Raw genomic sequence first — 10,182 nt, 5'->3', positions numbered from 1 at the left:
AAAGTTTCTTCTGGAGCTCACAAACAGGATGAACAATTAAAAATAAATAAATAAATATGTCCCACCATGCAGAAAATTTACTTAGCTTGACACATATGAACTTGAGAGGAACGAGAGTTTTGGAAAGTGAGGCCAGCTTCTTTAGAACTTTGGCAAACTCAGTCATCATGCAGAGGAAAGAAGGAAGCAAGTGCCTGTTACCTTCAGTGCTCAATACTAGAATGATAGCCATCTATGGCCAAATTTGAAATGGTGATGCCTTGAGAAACTAAATAATAAGAACGGTCTTTTTTTTAGATTTAATGTAATCTAGCTAATGGCTTGTGTATAATTTTCCAGACAACTTAATGGATATTTTTATGATTTAAAATAATTGTCTTCCATGTCAGTCAAGACATAAAGAATACAAATTTCCACACTGGAAGAATGAATAGCCTCAGGAAGAAGTTTATATCTGTTGGAGCAGTAATTCCAGGCACTGGTCTACAGACCAGCACCAGTCTGTAATAAGGTGCTCATAGTGAAATAAGAAAAATTAGGACAGTGCAGTAGCTTTGTTATCCATACAAAGTTAAATGTATTTCATGCACAAGACTATCTTTAGTCTAAGATTAGATTCCTTCCTACCCTATGATAGTTGTAGATGGCCATAGATTTGGGGAGTATTTGGTTTTTTGTTTCTTCCTTTTTAAGTGTAGATTTTGTTGTTTGGGACAAAGAAATATTGGCACCCTGATGTTGATTCCTAAACTGTTTTTGAATTTTTACTGACCTGTGAAATCTAAAATGTTGGAAACTGTTGCTCAAGAGATCAGCAGTTCTCACCTTTGTTTTCCCTGCCTGCCCCAACATACTGGAGAGATAGGATATACCCCCATCAGCTCAAGCCTCAATAAGACTTGTTATCAGCAGAAACTTAGGCTCTTGAAGAGGGAGGGTGCATACCAGAATGGCTGGAAGTCATATATGTACTAGACAAAGGCCCCAGGTGGTTCTAATAGGGCCCAAACCCCAGCTAAACTGACAATTCTCACTCAGTAATACTGACATATCCAGTGGGCCTAGAAATGACCCAGATACCTCATTTATTAATTTATCATCTTGCCCTCTCTACAGGACTGTTATCTTTACTTCCCAGAAAAATGAGTAGGATTTCTCCGGAAGGCAAGTCCCTCTGAAGTATCCACCAACCAGTGCCATACAGGTTTTTTTCGTCTCTAACACCAGTCCTTCATACTGTAATTCAGACACACTTTTCTTTACTCTTTCAGGCCATGCCATGTAGTTATTCTTGGTCATCGTTTCCTCAAGGAAACATTGAAGGGATAAGGTCCAGGTCTTTCAAACTGCCCACTGTGACCCGTTAGTGTAGTGGAAAATGAATCCAGCTAAACATGACCAGTATTTTTTTTTTTCTAAAAGTGCATAGTATTGAAAGACTAGAAAATATCAAAGTAGGCTGGATGCAATGGCTCATGCTTATAATTCCAGTGCTTTGGGAGGCTGAGGTGGGAGGATGGCTCAAGGCCAAAAGTTGGAGACCAACCTGGCCAACATAGTAAGGCCTCATCTATACAAAATAAATAAATAAAAATATCAAAGTGCATGGAATTTAGTGAAGCTAAACATTGTTTTATGAAACTTTATATATATTCTGAGCTGAGACATAGAATATTTCTCCTAATGTAGGTTATAGTTTTTAAAAAAGTTGGCTATGTACGGTGGCTTACACCTGTAATCCCAGCACTTTGGGAGGCCGAGGCAGGCAGATCACCTGAGGTCAGGAGTTCAAGACCAGCCTGGCCCACCTGGTGAAACCCCACCTCTACTAACAATACAAAAATTAGCCAGGCATGGTGGTACACACCTGTAATCTCAGCTACTCGGGAGGCTGAGACAGGAGAATTTCTTGAACCCAGGAGACGGGTTGCAGTGAGCTGAGATGGTGACACTGCACTCCAGCCTGGGCGACAGAATGAGACTCCGTCTCAAAAAAAAAAAGAAAAAAAAAGTTTGAAAACCATTAGATTCATTCAACAATCTCTATAATCTATTACAGCTTAAAATTCTATGAATTTCACTTTGGTAATGAGCATAGAACTCTCCCTTCTCCCACCCTGCTCAACATAGCCCTCAACAAATCCAAGAACTCCTCTTTGTCCTTGAGCCTGTGGTCCCATCTGGTATCTCCAGGCAATCTGACTTGGCCTCAGGCCTTCCTCTGGGCTCCCCTGGCCTTTGGGATGGTGCTTGACATACTACTTATAATACTATATTGTAATCGTCCATCTCCCCAGCAAATTGTGCCAGAGTGCACTTGAATGAGTGAAGGAAGGAGGCAAGCAACAGTGTATTTGCTTAAGGGAGTGGTTCACAACCTGGCTTCACATCAGAATCCCCTGGGAAGCTTTTAAAAAGCCCAATACCCAAACCGTACCTGGACAATTAAAGCAGAAGCACTGTCAGTGGTGTCCAGGCATCAGATTCTTTTTTTTTGGCAGGGGGCGTGGGGAAGGAGTCTCGCTCTGTACCCCAGGCTGGGGTACAGTGGTACAATTTCAACTCGCTGCAACCTCTGCCTCCCAGGTTCAAGCGATTCTCCTGCCTCAGCCTCCCGAGTAGCTGGGACTTCAGGTGTATGCCACCACGCCCAGCTAATTTTTGTATTTTTAGTAGAGACAAGGTTTTGCCATGTTGCCCAGACCAGTCTCAAACTGCTGGTCTCAAATGATTCCCTGGCCTGGCCTCCCAAAGTGCTGGGATTACAGGCATGAGCTACCATGCCCAGCCAGCATCAGATTCTTTAAAGCTCCGCAAGGGGAGTCCAATATGCAGATGAGATTGAAAGTGACTGATGTAGACCAGGTCCTGGGGATCTTGTGAAAATGCAGATACTGCCTCCCTAGGCCTGGAGTAGGGGCACAAGATTCTTTCTAATGTGCTTCCAGGTGATGTTGATGCTGATGGTCTGCTGACCACATCTTGAGAAAGGAGGGAAGAGCCATCTGATGGATTCTCTGGCTACATAAAAAGAGCTGAGATAGCAAAGTCAGACAGACCTGGAGGAGAGCAAGGGTAGTGACCAGGCATATGATTACTGGAGTAAATTGCCTGGCACCCTTTCTTCCTAGTGATGTGACCTTGGGCTAGTTATTTAAAGTTGCCTTCATCTGATGATGGAGATATAACATAATATAATACGTAGGGTGGGTGTGAGAACTGAGCAGAACACCACAGACACCGTGGTACACATGTGTGAGTTATTAGCATTATTATTACGTATCCCAATTCCACCACTTACTAGCTTTGTGCTGTTGGTAAGTGTATTAGTCCATTCTCACACTGCTGTAAAGAACTACCTGAGACTGAGTAATTTATAAAAAGGACAGTTAATTGACTCACAGCTCTGCAAGCTGTACAGGAGGCATGTCTGGGAAGGCCTCAGGAAACCTACAATCATGGCAGAAGGCGAAGTGGAAGCCAGCAAGTCTTATGTGGTAGGAGCAGGAGGAAGAGAGAGCAAAGGGGGAAGTGCTACACACTTTCAAACAACCAGATCTTGTGAGAACTCACTCGCTATTGTGAGAAAAGCAAGGAGGAAATCCACCCCCATGATCCAATCACCTCTCACCAGGTCTCTCCCCCAACATTGGGGATCACAATTCAACATGAGATTTGGGTGGGAACACAGAGCCAAACTATATCAGCAAGTTGCTTAACCTCTCTGAGCTCCAGTTTCCTGCACTGTAAAATGGGGAATCATAATATCCATCAATCTCCTTATAAGATTGGAAAGATAAAGAAACTATATGTAAAATTCTTAGCACAATATTCGATCCATGTGCATGCTCAATAAGTGGTTATTCCTCAAATTAGTTTCATTTGTATTGGGATAAATCATCGTTCCCTCCCATAGGTACATTTTCTATTTAACCATCTGCCAGTTCTCAGAATCTTCTCCTGCCCCCTACACCACACAGGCTGCAGATTGTAGGGATAGATGACAGAGGATGGGAGGCTCATCTCACTCTCTATTTCAATACGTTCTACTTCAACAGCAGGGCTTGTTTTTATTACCTTATTGAGTTCACATGGGTAGCTTTTGGCAGCAGCAATTATTCTCCTTATTACTCTACAGATGAAGAAATAGATTTGGCTCTGACATGTTGGATTTTCTCAAGCAAGTCCCATATCGAAAATAAAAGCGTTTAATTCTAATCAGAGACAGCCGGGAAAAAAACAAAAAAAAACCCTCCTGGCTTCCTGCCTCTTGAAAGCCTCTCCTTCAAAATGTTTTGAGGACCTGCAATGTGCCAGGTATTGTACCAGATTCAAAGTAGAATACGTGACAGAGAGTTGAACAAATCGCTACAGGATCACTGGGGAGCAGGGGACGGAGAGGAGGCTCTTGACAGATGGGAATGGGGCAGACAGGATATGCTGTTTCACATAAGAGGTGCTACCTTGGCTGGGCAGTGAAGGTTAAGGAGGATTTGAGAAGTGGCAAATGGGGGAAAGGTGTTCAGGAAGAGAGAACAGCACGAACAATGACAGTGAGCTGGGAAACAGCCTGGCGTGTTTGGGGAATGGCAATTAAACAGGATGGAAGAAGATGGCAATAGAAAGTTAGCTTGGGGACAGATTGTACGCCAGGTGAAAGAGTTTGGATTTTAACCTGTCACTCTGTGATAGGCTGATCACATAATTCATCATCCAAATGCGCCACTTTTGAGAGTTAATGGACATGCTACCCAGATAGAATAACCAAACACTCAGCAGAAAACAGCACTGTTCCAGGCCAACAGAGGCATACAGTCACCCTAGCTTTGGGAAACCTCTAAGGACTAACACTCATCAAATTTGTTTATTGTAGAGGGAATTCTGGCAGCAATGTGGATTGGAAAAAAGAGGAAGTTCCTGCCGTCAAGGAGACAGCTAGGAAGGCCGTGGGAATGAAGAGGAGAGCGATAGACGATTGGTTTTGTAAGAAATAAGACAGACTGAACTTGGAGATAGATTGAGAGAGAGAATAGCTAATGATGACTCTGCACTTCCAGCCTGGGTGCCATGGGGCTGGGAAGACAAGAAGAGAAACAGGTTTTAGGGAAACAGTTTGTATAATTTGAGGCATGTTGAGCTGGAGATATTTGCTAAATATCTATGTCAGCATCCAGTGTAGGCAATTAGAACAGGAGGCGTAGAGCTCACAGGTGTGGATTGAACATGCAGATTAGGTCGTTAGGATACTAGGTGGAAGTTGCTCAAAATACTGAAGGAGAGATGGTAAAGAGGGAGACAATATGAAACCTAGGATGGACTTAGAGGAAATGGCAAGGAGCTGGTGGAGGAAGAGGAGCCAGGGAAGGAAGAGGTGGAGTCAGAGTTGTAGGAGGAAAAATAGAGGAGAGGTATCCCAGAGGGTGAAAGAGGGGGAAAGGTTTTGGGATGAAAGTCATTCATTCAACGATGTCAAAAGTAGCAAACAGGTAGGGAATGGTGAAGATTGGCATCATTCTTGAGCATAGCATCCATCAGTGTTGATCTTTTTTGAGTGGTGGAGATGGAAGACAGGCCACTGCATGTTGCAGACTGCATGGGAATGAGTACTAGATGGCAATTACAGGCCACTCTTTCCAGAGGTTAATAGTGACAGGCAGGAGAGGGAGTTACAGCAACTTGATAGGGAGGCAAGGTTTCCCTGCTTGATTTTCCTCATGCTGTTTACTGCTACGTCTTGTGTGAACACGTGGTTGGAAAATTAGAGAAAAGGCAGCTGAATCCACCGCGAGTACCCTGGGTTCTGCTTTCATAGTCTTGAGAGCTGAACTTGAAGTGCTTTTCACAGTCATGAGAGTTGAATCCAAGTGATGGTGGCTTTAAGAAATTACATTGAGAGTGAGTTTTCCAGCCCCAAATCTTGATGTCTTGGTTTGTATTCAGACATAACTTGGCGACGGCCCAGTTAGGACATTTCAGTGTATAGAGCTTTTTACACATTACTGTTGTAGGCTGCTATAGCTTAGAATTTGATGATCACAGCTATTATACATTGTGAAAAGATTGATTAAAAGAATTTTACATAATGAATACTCATGATTCTGTGTGTAAGACCGAAGATGACTAAATCAGTACCCTCGGAGCCTGCAGAAAATATGGCTTTCCAAAAATAAAGGCAGTGTGTGGCTCTCCGGGATTCTCTAGTCCTTCACTAACCTTGGCCTAAAGATATGCAGGTCACCAATCTGATCCTCATGGTGGGTCATCTCCAGCAACAGGGACTTGTGGTCCCTAACGTGATGTAAACTCAGAGATAAAACAGGTAATATAAACTCAGAGAAAGGAGACTCCCTTAAAGAATGAAGAGAGGCTGGGTGTGGTGGCTCATACCTGTAACCCCAGCATTTTGGAAGGCCGAGATGGGAGGATCACTTAAGCCCAGGAGTTTGGGACCAGTCTGGCAATGTAGTGAGACCCTGTCTCTACAAAATGTAAAAAAAAAAAAAAAAAAAAAAAAATTAGTCAGGCATGGTGGTACACACCTGTAATCCTAGCTACTCAGGAGGCTGAGGTGGGAGGATCACTTGAACTGTGGAGATCAAGGCTGCAGTGAGCCGAGATCATGCCACTGCACTCCAGCTTGGGCAACAGAATGAGACCCTGTCTCAAAAGAGAAAAAAAGATGAACAAGAATGAAGACAGAGGGTGAACGACAAGAAGATGCATCTATCGAGGGCTGCAGTTCTTACCTTCACCTCCTGATGCATGGAGAGATAAGTAAAAATAGTTTGTTGGCACTAAGAAGTTTTTCTACTGGTAGGCCATATTAATTAAATTGACAACAATCCTCCCTACTGATAGACCACATTAGTTAATTTGACAACAATTCTCCCTTCTTGGTATAAGATATCTATTTACATATCATAATTCTCTTTTAAAATTTACTGGTCCTCTTCAGTCTTCAGAATATCTCTGCCACTGTTTTCCATACTGGCTATGCATGTGACAACATTCATTTCCCAGCACTGACACTGCCATCATCCATCAATCTCAGGTCACTCCTGCAGTCAGGGAGGACTTAGACACCTGGTTCAGTCTCCTTCTCCCCTCAAATAGTATCCTGGTCCTGGAGGATTTCAGCCTCCATGTGGACACCCTCCCATCAGTCTGGCCTGAACATCCATTGCCTGCCCCCTCCCGCAGCAGTGACCTTCACTTGCACTCCACTCCAGGTGTCCATTCCCCTGGCCTTACCCTGGGCCCTGTCATCACTTGAAATGACTCCACCTCTGACAGTAACTCCAGCACTGCTTTCTCACACAACTCACTCTCTTTCCCCATTAACACTTCATTGGGATATTGTTGGCAAAAATGTAAGTATCTCCAAAACTTCTCTCCTCTAGGAAAGCAGTGAGAAAACCAGCAAAAATAGTGAGACTCAACTTTTTCAGAACTCTGTAAATTAACCCAAGGCTTGCAGCAATCCAGGGAGTGTTTATTCCAGAAAAATGGTTGAATCTCAGTAAGTGCAGCAAGCTTAACTTGCCCTGTTCCCATCACCCACCTCTTCCAGCTCTGTGGTAGCCTTGAAAATCAACAGCCCACAATCACAGTGAAAGCCAATAGCCTGGCAGCCACTGGAGGAGGCACAGTAGTATTAGAGTTCCTTCAAAACCTCATTCCCACAGATCTGTCAGGATTTGCCCTCTCTGGGAGTTCCCAGGAAGACTTTAATTGCAAGACTTTAATTGCAGATTTACTTGATCTGAAGATCACCTGGTGCAAAAACCCTTTTCCCTGGGGACATTTATTGAAAACATTTGGAGGCAACCATTTAATTTCAAGGGTACCTGAAGTAGTGGATACTAGTTGGCAAACAATAGGCTAACCAAAAAGCTTTCAAGGAAAAGCCAGGGAATGAGATGTCTGTAGGAACTTGACATATTCCTGAAAGCTAGAAGGCCACATGCCTGCAGAGGGCTGTGCATGAGGCCAGGGTTGTGTGGATGCTTAGGAAAGACCTGAGAAGGCCCTAAGTTCTCACCTCTGTGCAACATATCCTTGAAGCTGTGTGAAGGCTCAAACAGAATTGTCAAGGCCCTGGCTGAGTGTTGAAGGCTAGCCCCAATTTACTCACAGAACCCCTTTGCAAAAACTGGGAAGCTCATTAGTCCCTGATATTTAAGGAAATCTGTATCCAATCATTACCTGACCACTAAACTAACTGTACAGAGACTTCAGCAGCCAAACATGACAAAGAATACAGACTTTACAGACTATTTCAGAAAAGTCACTAAACAAACAATAACTAAGAGCAACAATGACAAGCCCTGAGGAAGGCTGAGAATCTAATTTCCACAGTTGCCACATTATAGCATTTTAAATATGCAATTTTCAACAAAAAATTACAAGACATTCAAAGAAACAAAAGAGTATGGCCAATACACAGGAAAAAAGCAATTAATAGAAACTGTCTCTGTGGAAGCCCAGGACTTAAGATGTTCCCTCACATATACACACAATAGTGTTTGACCAAACAGCTAGCCACCCCATGGCTCAGTCAAGATGACACAATTGACCATCACACCTTTTATGAAAAATATGGGGCTGGGCACAGTGGCTCATGCCTGTAATCCCCACACTTTAGGAGGCTGAGGCGGGCAGATCACGAGGTCAGAAGATCGAGACCATTCTGGCCAACAAGGTGAAACCCTGTCTCTACTAAAATATAAAAAATTAGCCAGGCGTGGTGGTGTGTGCCTGTAGTCCCAGCTATTCAGAAGCCTGAGGCAGGGGAATCACTTGAACCCAGGAGGCAGAGATTGCAGTAAGCCGAGATCTCGCCACTGAACTCCAGCCAGGCAACAGAGTGAGACTCCGTCTCAGGAAGAAAAAAAAATGAAACTCATATGGCTATCATAAAAAAAATAAAAAAATAATAGATGCTGGCATGGATGTGCTAACAAGGGAACACTTTAACATTGTTGGTGGGAACGTAAACTAGTACAACCACTGTGGAAAACAGTGTGGAGTTTCCTTTAAAAACTAAAAATAGATCTACCATTTGATCCAGCAATCCCACTACTGGCTATCTACCCAGAGGAAAAGAAGTAATTATACAAAAAAGATACTTGCACACACATGTTTATAGCAGCACAATTCACAATTGCAAAAATATGGAACCAGCCCAAATGCCCACCAATCAACAAGTGAATAAAGAAAATGTGATACACACACACACACACACACACACACACACCGTGGAATACTACTCAGCCATAAAAAGGAATGAAATGATGGCATTTGCAGCAACCTGGATCCTGGATGAAATTGGAGACCATTTTTTTTTTTTTTTTTTTTTTTTTTTTAGACAGAGTCTTGCTCTGTCGCCAGGCTGGAGTGCAGTGGTGTGATCTCAGCTCACTGCAACCTCCGCCTCCCAGATTCAAGCGACTGCCCCGCCTCAGCCTCAGTAGCTGGGATTACAGGCACGTGCCACCACACCTGGCTAATTTTTTGCATTTTAGTAGAGATGGGGTTTCACCATGCTGGCCAAGATGGTCTCGATCTCCTGACCTCGTGATCCACCCACCTCAGCCTCCCAAAGTGCTGGGATTACAGGTGTGAGCCACCGTGCCTGGAGAACATTATTCTGAGTGAAGTAACTCAAGAATGGAAAACCAAACATTGTATGTTCTCACTCATAAGTGCGAGCCAAGCTATGATGATGCACAGGCATAAGAATGATAAAACGGACTTTGGGGACTTGGAGGAAAAGGGGGGTAAGGGATAAAAAATGAGATTCACACCCATCAGGGTAACTATTTTTTTAAAAAAAGGATTGATGATGATGGGTAGAAATTAGGACCCTGGTCCATTCCTGGTGGGAATGTAAAATGGTGCAGCTGCTATGGAAAACAGTATGGTGTTTCCTCAAAAAGTTAAACATAGATAAACCATAGAATCTAGCAATTTCTCTTCTAGGTATATGCCCAAAAGAATTGAAAGCAGGGATTCAAACAGATACTCCTACACCCATTTCATAGCAGCACTATTGTCAATAGCTAAAGGGTGGTAACAACCCAACCAGCAAATGCATGGATTTTTAAAATGTAGTATATACATAAAATTGGGTATCATTCAGCCTTTAAAAGGAACGAAAATTCTTTTACATAAATAAAGGAT

This window comes from Pan paniscus, chromosome 6, assembly GCF_029289425.2.
Source record: "Pan paniscus chromosome 6, NHGRI_mPanPan1-v2.0_pri, whole genome shotgun sequence".
Taxonomy (NCBI): Eukaryota; Metazoa; Chordata; class Mammalia; order Primates; family Hominidae; genus Pan; species Pan paniscus.
This window is presented reverse-complemented; position numbering follows the sequence as displayed.